The following is an 8,271-nucleotide window of genomic DNA, read 5'->3' on the forward strand; positions in this document are numbered from 1 at the left end:
CTCTCTCTCTCTCTCTCTCTCTCTCTTCTAGTGTATGAATGAGAAGCAATGACTCCTTGCTCATGTGTGATTGAGTAGTGGATAAGCTCTCTAATCATTCTTTCATTAGTGTAAGAGCTTTGTCTATTGATTTAAGGATTTCTAGTCTACTAATCTAGCTTATGGGTTTGCTTATTGGGCTTGGGAAGCATGTGCGGGATAGTAGATAGATTCTATGCTTTCTTGCTTGCTTGAATGTGTGGGTTTGATTCTTAAATGTGTAGCATTGCTTGCTTAATCACATGCTTAGTCTTCTTTGTTATTAGCTTATGTTAATGAGCTTGTAGTGAAGGGAATGTGTGTGTGTGTATTTAGCTTAATCTAGAGAGAAGAAGAGGTTAGCATAGATTGTTGAGTGAATGAGTGAGCATCATCATTGCTTTGCTCATTTGATTAGCTTGTAGGAGTGGGTTAATGACTAGATTAGTGCCCTTGATTAAGTTAACTACTCTCTTACGTTGACACGGTAGGATTTCCTTCATGTGCTAGCCAGGTTAAGCTTCCTGCATTGACCTCTTCTCCTTATCCATAGGGTTGAGAGTTGTGTGGATGCTGCTACGCTATGGCGGGCCCATCAGTGGATATTGAAAGAGAGATGCATGCACCTGGGGTGGCACATAAAAATAATATGTACACAACATTGAAACGGGAAATGCATGCCATTGTGAAGGCAGAGATGAATGCATTGGAATGTATGATGCAAAAAAGATTAGACGATGCACTTGCCACTTTTGAATCATGGAAATCAAAAGTGGAAAAGTGCATAAGTGAAAAGGACGCTATGATAGAAGAACTCAAGGGAGAACTTACAACACGTAAAAGTAGGTCAGAAAAGGATGGGGCAAATTAGCCCTCAGTGATAGAGGAGCTGAATAACATTAAGGAGAAGGTGAAAACATTTCAAGAAGAGGAAGAGCAAAAATCACGGGAAGCCTCCTCATGGGCGGATGTCCTCACCAAGACACAAAAGAAGGTTGATGAAGCGGAGAAGTGGATTGAGGTCGCAAAGAAAGGGAAAGGTGGCTTGCATGAAGCTACACCCTCATCAACATGACCATAGAGGAAGAGAAAAAGAGGAAGACAAGGGCTCTTCATGTCCGTGTCACGGGTCTCAAAGACATTGACAAAGTGGAGGAAGAAATGAAAGAACACTTGAAGCGCATGAGCATCTCCGAGCCTACACACATAGGTGCTTGGAGAGTGGGGAAGAAGGGGAATGAGGGGAGAGGAAGCTCTAAGGAAAGAGCGCTCATCATACGTTTCCCTACAATGGAGGCTAGGAAGGAGTTCTTGAAGAAGAGTCCTACACTCAAGAAGACTGGGGCACAAATAGCACAGATGCAAGAGATGATGCCTGAGATCAAAGCAGCCAGGGAGAAGGGGAAAATTGCTTTCTATAGAGGAGGAAGAGTTGTGATTGTGGAGAGACGCACCACATGATGGTGCGCAACCTATGGGACCAGCCTAAAACTAGCAGCATGGAACTGTAACGGGTCATTGAAGCTAGATGTATCATGTGGGCGCCTTTAAAGATAGCTTCAAAGGAAGAGACATTATTTTCTACTGAGAGACACACCAGACTCTCGGTGGCACATTACCTAGGGTGACAAGATACCATTGGGAGACTACTTGTAGACAGGAGGTGAGATTAGAGCATAGAGGACGTGGGTTAGGAGGTGTGGCAACCTTATTCAGGGAGGAGTTGCAGTTCCTCATTTGTATTGTTTGGAGAGATGAGCATGCCAAATATATGTGGGTCAAGGTGAAAGCGGAGACTGGAAGGTCACTCTATATTGCCATATGCTATTTTCCCCCAGCACATCTCACTATGCACCGCCCAAGGGGCAATCACCATATATGATACTGGATGAGGACATATGGGAATTCTCTAGGGATGGGGATGTCATCCTTCTGGGGGATTTTAATGCCAGGACGGGCCACTCTCAGACAGTCTTTTACGATACCTCAGAGGAGATGTTGAGAGAGTTGGATGTCAGTGATTTGGGATTGGCCAGGCTTTCGCAGGATGAGAAGCACATTGGGTATGGGGGATATCTGACAGATAATAATGGGGACTGCACATGGACTGGCCATTTTGAATGGCCTACAGAGATCTCCAGCATTGAGTGGGTTCACTTGTTTTCCTCACAGACACGGGGCTAGCACAGTGGATTATGTTTTGGCTCAGCTCAGTTTTATACCCTCTATTTAGGACTTTATAATCGGCCCTAGGCCTATTGGGGTAGAAGTAGATCACGCCCTCCTCACCTTTACCATCTCATTCTAGTTTAGTACAGCTCGGTTGGCACAGACATCTATGCATACCCAATACACTTTTACATCGGAGACTGACTCTTTCTATAGAGATGGCATATACAGACGGTTAGTTATTGAGGAGCCGGGATGTCCATTAGAGGAGCTCACCCAAATATTGATAGAGACATTACATGATGCAGCAGAGGCATACCCACACACCCAGCCTGAGCGCAGACGTCGTTCGGGGAGCATGCCCTAGAACAGTTGGTATGATAAGGAGTGTAGAGAGACGAGAGCCACACTTCAAAGAGAGGTGCCTCTGGAAGTCATCACTCATAGACAGTCATAGATTTCCTTCCGACGCCTAGTATGACAGAAGAAGAGGACTTATCGTGCTCAGTTAGAGAGAGAGTTGTACCAGCTATTCTTGAGTCAGGACTCAGGCGAGGCATGGAAATTTTTCCATGAGCACTCCCCTCCATCGGCTTTCACATCCACTGATATTTGGGGTGATTATGCATCATCTCTTTACACAATCCTAGGAAAGCCTCCTCTACCAGATCCTTCGGAGCCATGCCCACAGACATGCACTTTCTTTACCATCGAGATGGTAAAGAAAGCTATTGATAGGATGAGAACTAGGACAACATATGATCATGATGGATTGGTGGCGGAGCACTTCATACATGCTAGAGATATGCTAGCAGAGCTTCTTGTAGTGATGTTCAACCGAGCCATGTGTGAGGGTTTTCCTGACACTTGGAGTATGTCCACTATTGTGCCCATCTTCAAGGCAGGAGACCCAATGATGCCTGGGAACTACCGCACTATTATGTTTGGGCACACATTGGCCAGGTTGTATGCATCCATTCTTGAGCATCAGTTGAGTAGATGGGCAGAGAGAGCAGGCATACGAGCATCAGGACAAACAGGTTTCTGGAGGGGCTTTTCTACTCTTGATCACATATTGACACTTAGAGCTATTATTGAGGAGGGCAGATCACATGGCAGGAGGATTTATTGTACCTTTGTGGATTTTTGCAAAGCATTTGACATAGTCCCTAGAGCCCAACTGATGCGCAGACTACAAGAGATGGGTGTACCCACAAAGCTGATTTGGGGGGTCATGGCTCTGTGTACAGGATAGTTGTGGGACAGGTTTGTACTCCAGAAAGGTATCTAAGCTGATTCACTCCACTATTGTGGTGAAACAGGTATGTCCACTCTCCCCTACTTTGTCTGGTATGTATGTAGACGAGGTTTCAGATTACATCAAGAGGGGGGGTGATAGAGGAGCACATGTAGCAGGGACATGGATTTCATTGCTACTGTATGCAAATGATATTGTGTTGATATCGGATTCATGAGAGGGGATGCAACGACATTTGGATGCATTGCACACATTTCCTAGTGATAGCGACTTATCGGTGAACCTTGGCAAGACCAAGGTTATGGTGTTTAACACCACACCACAGTGGGTCAGGTGATCTGCAGCGACCATTTCATGTGGTCCGAAGATGGTGGAGTATACAAATGCATACACCTACCTTGGAGTGGACTTTAGTGGTCGAATGTTTTCTTTGAGGAGAGCAACAGAGACTAGACTGACGAGAGCATATGCAACTCTGGGGAGGATGGAGAGGATGTGTTTGCACGTTCAGTTTCAAGAACCTCGAACAAAGCTCTGGCTTTTCGACACCAACACTTTGGTCACATCAGCTATGCTATATGGGGTGTAGATATGGGGACCATCAGTAGATCATCATAGCCGAGTTGGCAGTACTGTGACACGAAGTTGGGGTTTGGACTTCGGTCACTTCTTAGAATCAAAAACACATTTGAATGAAACCTCACAGCCTCCTCACCTCCCTTTCTCTCCCTAGATTAGGATAAAGATATACACATCAAAGGTGAGATCATAATTCATGGAAGGGAAGATGAAAGGCTCCGGAGAAGCAAGAATTTCTGCCAGTCTTGCAGCTCCAAACAAAAGGGCGATTCTTTGTTGGAAGAAAATCTTCCGACTCAGGATTATGTGAACGGAAACATACGGAGAATATTGGTAAGGTTCATCCGTTCGAATTGGGCGATTTGGACGGAACATATTAAAGAAAATGAATATGGAAATCACTTACAAGAGGATAAGACACATGGGGTTTGCCTTTTGATAAGGGATTAGGAGGAATTAATCATGATTAAGAAGAAAGAATGGCCATAAAGCTATAAAAACAGAGATACACAGAGAATTACAGTTTTAAATCCATAAAGGCTATGCAAGAGAGGATTATATAGATGCGTAGAGCTTGAAGAGAGCTTCGTGCCTATATAAAAACTTTCAAAAACGGGCAACCGAGCGAAAAGTTATGAGCATTTTACTGCAAGACTATAAAACTGCCAAAATTCTATAAAAACAGAGATACACAGAGAATTGCAGTTTTAAATCCATATAGGCTGTGCAAGAGATGATTATATAGATGCGTAGAGCTTGAAGAGAGCTTCGCGCCCATATAAAAACTTTCAAAAACGGACAACCGAGCGAAAAGTTATGAGCATTTTACTACGAGACTATAAAACTGCCAAAATTCTAAAAATTAGCAACTTTGGGAGAAATTCTAATCATCAATGAAGTAAGGGATTAAGAAATTAGTTACATGAGTGGAAAGAGCATAGAAAGAGCTTCCTACCCATATGATCAATTTTAGAAAACAATACCCGAGTGATGAGTAATTACCGGTTGAAATTTGGGTATTGGACCACAAAAAACTGCACTTCTCTCTCTTTGCATGAAACCTCAATTTTCACATAGCCTCTTGCCTCTCATCTCCTTCATGATTCAAGCTAGAGGGTAAGGGTTAACATTGCTCAGCGGATAATCATGAAGATTTACCTATGGTCCCCAAAGTCTTTCCACATGCTCATTACCGCTAAAACCATTGGTACCTCCAAAGGAGGGCGGCAATAAGGCAAGGGCTACCTTGAGAAGTCACAGGCCCGCCAAGATAATAACTCCTTATCCCCCTTATCATGAATCATCAAAGAGGTCCAAAATTGGGTTAAGCATGAGGAGCTAATGCTAAATGAGACATTCACATGTAAAGAGAGTGTTTGAATAAGGGTTTGAAAGATAAGAGAATGGCAATGACACAAAATGCTCAATTGAGGAGGCTCATTCCTTGATTTGAAAGGGAGAGGAGGGCTCCTTTTATAGGTGGAGAATCACCCTCTCTTCCATTGTTACAAATTACAACATAAAAATCTTCAACCCTTCAGTGACATAAGGGTAGATGTCACCATCAATTGTCCTCTTAGGCTAAGTCTTCTATTGATTATTAAATTGAAGACTTTTTGACTTTGAGAGTGTGATGAGATAATAGCCAAGCCTAAGTGGCATGTAGGTGGAGATCCCACTTACACATGGCGGAATTCTCCTCTTCCATGTAGGCATTCTAGAAGAATCTTTCCCAATTATGCACCTACACACACTCCTCCACATGCCTTCCACACTCCCCAACTTGTTGCCTTATGGTGAATACCATATTAATAATACAATTAAAATCCATGTGAGCATGAAGGCCCACTTTTATTTTCCACATCACTAGCCTATCTACCATACCAAAGTATTTATCAAGCATACTTGTGGCATTTACAATGTGTGCACCCTAAATCAAGTAAAACCATTATATTTGAAGATAGAATGCTGTTATCGGGGTAGCCGCCAAGCCGCCGCATCACCACGCCGTTATTCCATTGTGGGCGCCGCAATCTTCTTGGACAAGCTTCCACCTTATTACCATTGAGAAACCATCAAAATATGCACAAAATTGACAATGAAAGATATCAATTTTTCACGTCACATCTTTCCCCCCCAGCAGATCCTCCATGCTTGTCTGGGGGGTCTGCTGGCCATGGTGCTCGAGGGTAGAATATCTTTAGCCGGTACTCATTGGCACGACCGGGAACCTCCTGGCCAGTTGCATCCTCTAGAAGATAGGTGTTATTTTGAACTTTTGCTTTATCCTGAAGGGGCCTTCCCAGCGTCGAAGAAGCTTCTTGTCTAGCCGTTTCTCCACACGGCCATCATACCTCATGACTAAGCTTCCTTGCTTGAGTTCTGGCTTCTTCTTCCTCCTCATGAGAGTGTCATGCCTTGCCTTGCGCCGTTGTTGTGCAGCCTCCAAATTTTGAAGTGCCTGAAGTCGCCTCTCATCCAAGATCTCCAGTTGTGCTAGGCGTTGGGCATGTGTTTCTTCTTCATTATTCAAGCGTGCAAAAGATGTGCGAAGGCTTGTGATTTCCAATTCTATTGGCAAAATAGCCTCCATTCCATAAACTAACTAAAAAGGTGTGAAACCAAGAGAGAGTTTGTGAGTTGTCCTATAGGCCCATAGGACCTCTGGCAAATGCACATCCCACTTTCTCTTCATAGTATCCACTAGCTTAGACAAAGATCCACAAAGCAGTCCATTAGTTTTTTCTACTAAACCATTACATTGGGGATAATAGGGAGTTGACATGGCATGCTTTATTTTTAATTTCTGCACCAAAGCTTCAATCAAGTCATTCCTGAAAGACCTCCCCCCATCAATAAGGATTTCTAATGGACACCCAAATCGGGCACATATGTATTCCCTGAGAAAAGATGCCACAGCCACTGCTTTATTATTGACCATTGCCTTTGCTTCTGCCCACCTTGTTGCATAATCTGTGGCCACCGATATGTAATACTTCCCATGTGAGGAACGAGGAAGTGGGCCCACAAAATCTAATCCCCACCTTTCAAATGGACCATATGCTGGGATAAGGTTTAAGGGTCCGGGAACCAATTGCTTATGCCCATATGCCTAGCATACTTCACAGCTTCTGCACCACTCATGGACATCTTTGTTGAGTCGAGGCCAATAATACCCTGTGTTAAGGATCCTCCGAGTTGTGCTGGCTGAGGCAAAGTGACCTGAACACTCATGACATAATTCCATAATCCTTTTAGACTCCTCTAGGCTCACCACCCTCCTAAGAATCTTATCCTTACCTTGCTTGTAAAGAACATCCCCTAGAATTGTGTAAGGATGAGCTTTCCTAGTAAGCCTTTGCTTCTGTTGAGGATTCAATCCAGGAGGGAAGTATCCTGTATCTAAATAGTGTTGAACATCTTGGAGCTCAGGCCAACCTGTATCCATTAATGCAAGAGTAGCTACTTTGAAAGAAGCCAAGGTTTTAGTAGCCAATTCATCAGCCTTTTGATTATCCTTCCTGTTAACATGCACAAATTTACAAAACTCAAAAGCTTCTTTCAACTCCATTGCCCTTTTATACAATTCTTGGAGATTAGGACTCCTCGCCCTATATTCTCCTTTCATTTGTCGGATGACCAATTGTGAATCCCCTTTAACCTCTATCTCTTTAATTCCATCTTTTATGCAATCTTCTAATCCCCAAATTAATGCATTATACTCAGCCACATTATTTGATATAGCCTTTGGAAATTCCCTACCCTTGGCCCATACCTCTTTTCCTTTTGGATCGAATAAAACTATCCCCCCAGCCCCACATTGCCTGGAAGGGCTAAAGGCTCCATCAAAATGCATAGTGAAAGCAGTTGGTGGCGTTTCCAAATCTTCATATACCTCTTCCTTTGCTCCTGTTTCTTCTTCCTCTTCCTTCCTTGTAAGCAAATCTGCAAGAGAGGCCCTAGTGGTGTTTTCTGTAATAAAAGTGAAAGAGAATTCTTGAAGCTCGCAAATCCACTTTGCAAACTTCCCTCCTGCAGGATTGGGTTTGCGGACCAAGAATTGTAAAGAAGGTTGAGATGTGAGGAAGAAAAAAGGGCGAGGTAACAAGTATGACCGGAACTTCTTTATTGCAAAAACAAGAGACAAACCACCTTTCTCCATTTCACCATACCTCTCCTCGGCATCAGTGAGTTGTCGGCTTGCATAATACACTGGTTGCATACGCCCTTGCTCTCCCTTTTGCAAG

General features: G+C 43.5%; 2 pseudogenes; both read left to right on the top strand.

The window, feature by feature from the left end:
* Positions 1-601: 601 nt before the first annotated feature.
* Positions 602-1,479, top strand: LOC147622535 (uncharacterized; annotated as a pseudogene).
* A 30-nt stretch (positions 1,480-1,509) lies between these two features.
* On the top strand, positions 1,510-3,442 carry LOC147622536 (uncharacterized; annotated as a pseudogene).
* The last annotated feature ends 4,829 nt before the right edge of the window (positions 3,443-8,271 follow it).

Source organism: Cibotium barometz, chromosome 28, assembly GCF_041138505.1.
Source record: "Cibotium barometz isolate CiBa-2024 chromosome 28, ASM4113850v1, whole genome shotgun sequence".
Taxonomy (NCBI): domain Eukaryota; kingdom Viridiplantae; phylum Streptophyta; class Polypodiopsida; order Cyatheales; family Cibotiaceae; genus Cibotium; species Cibotium barometz.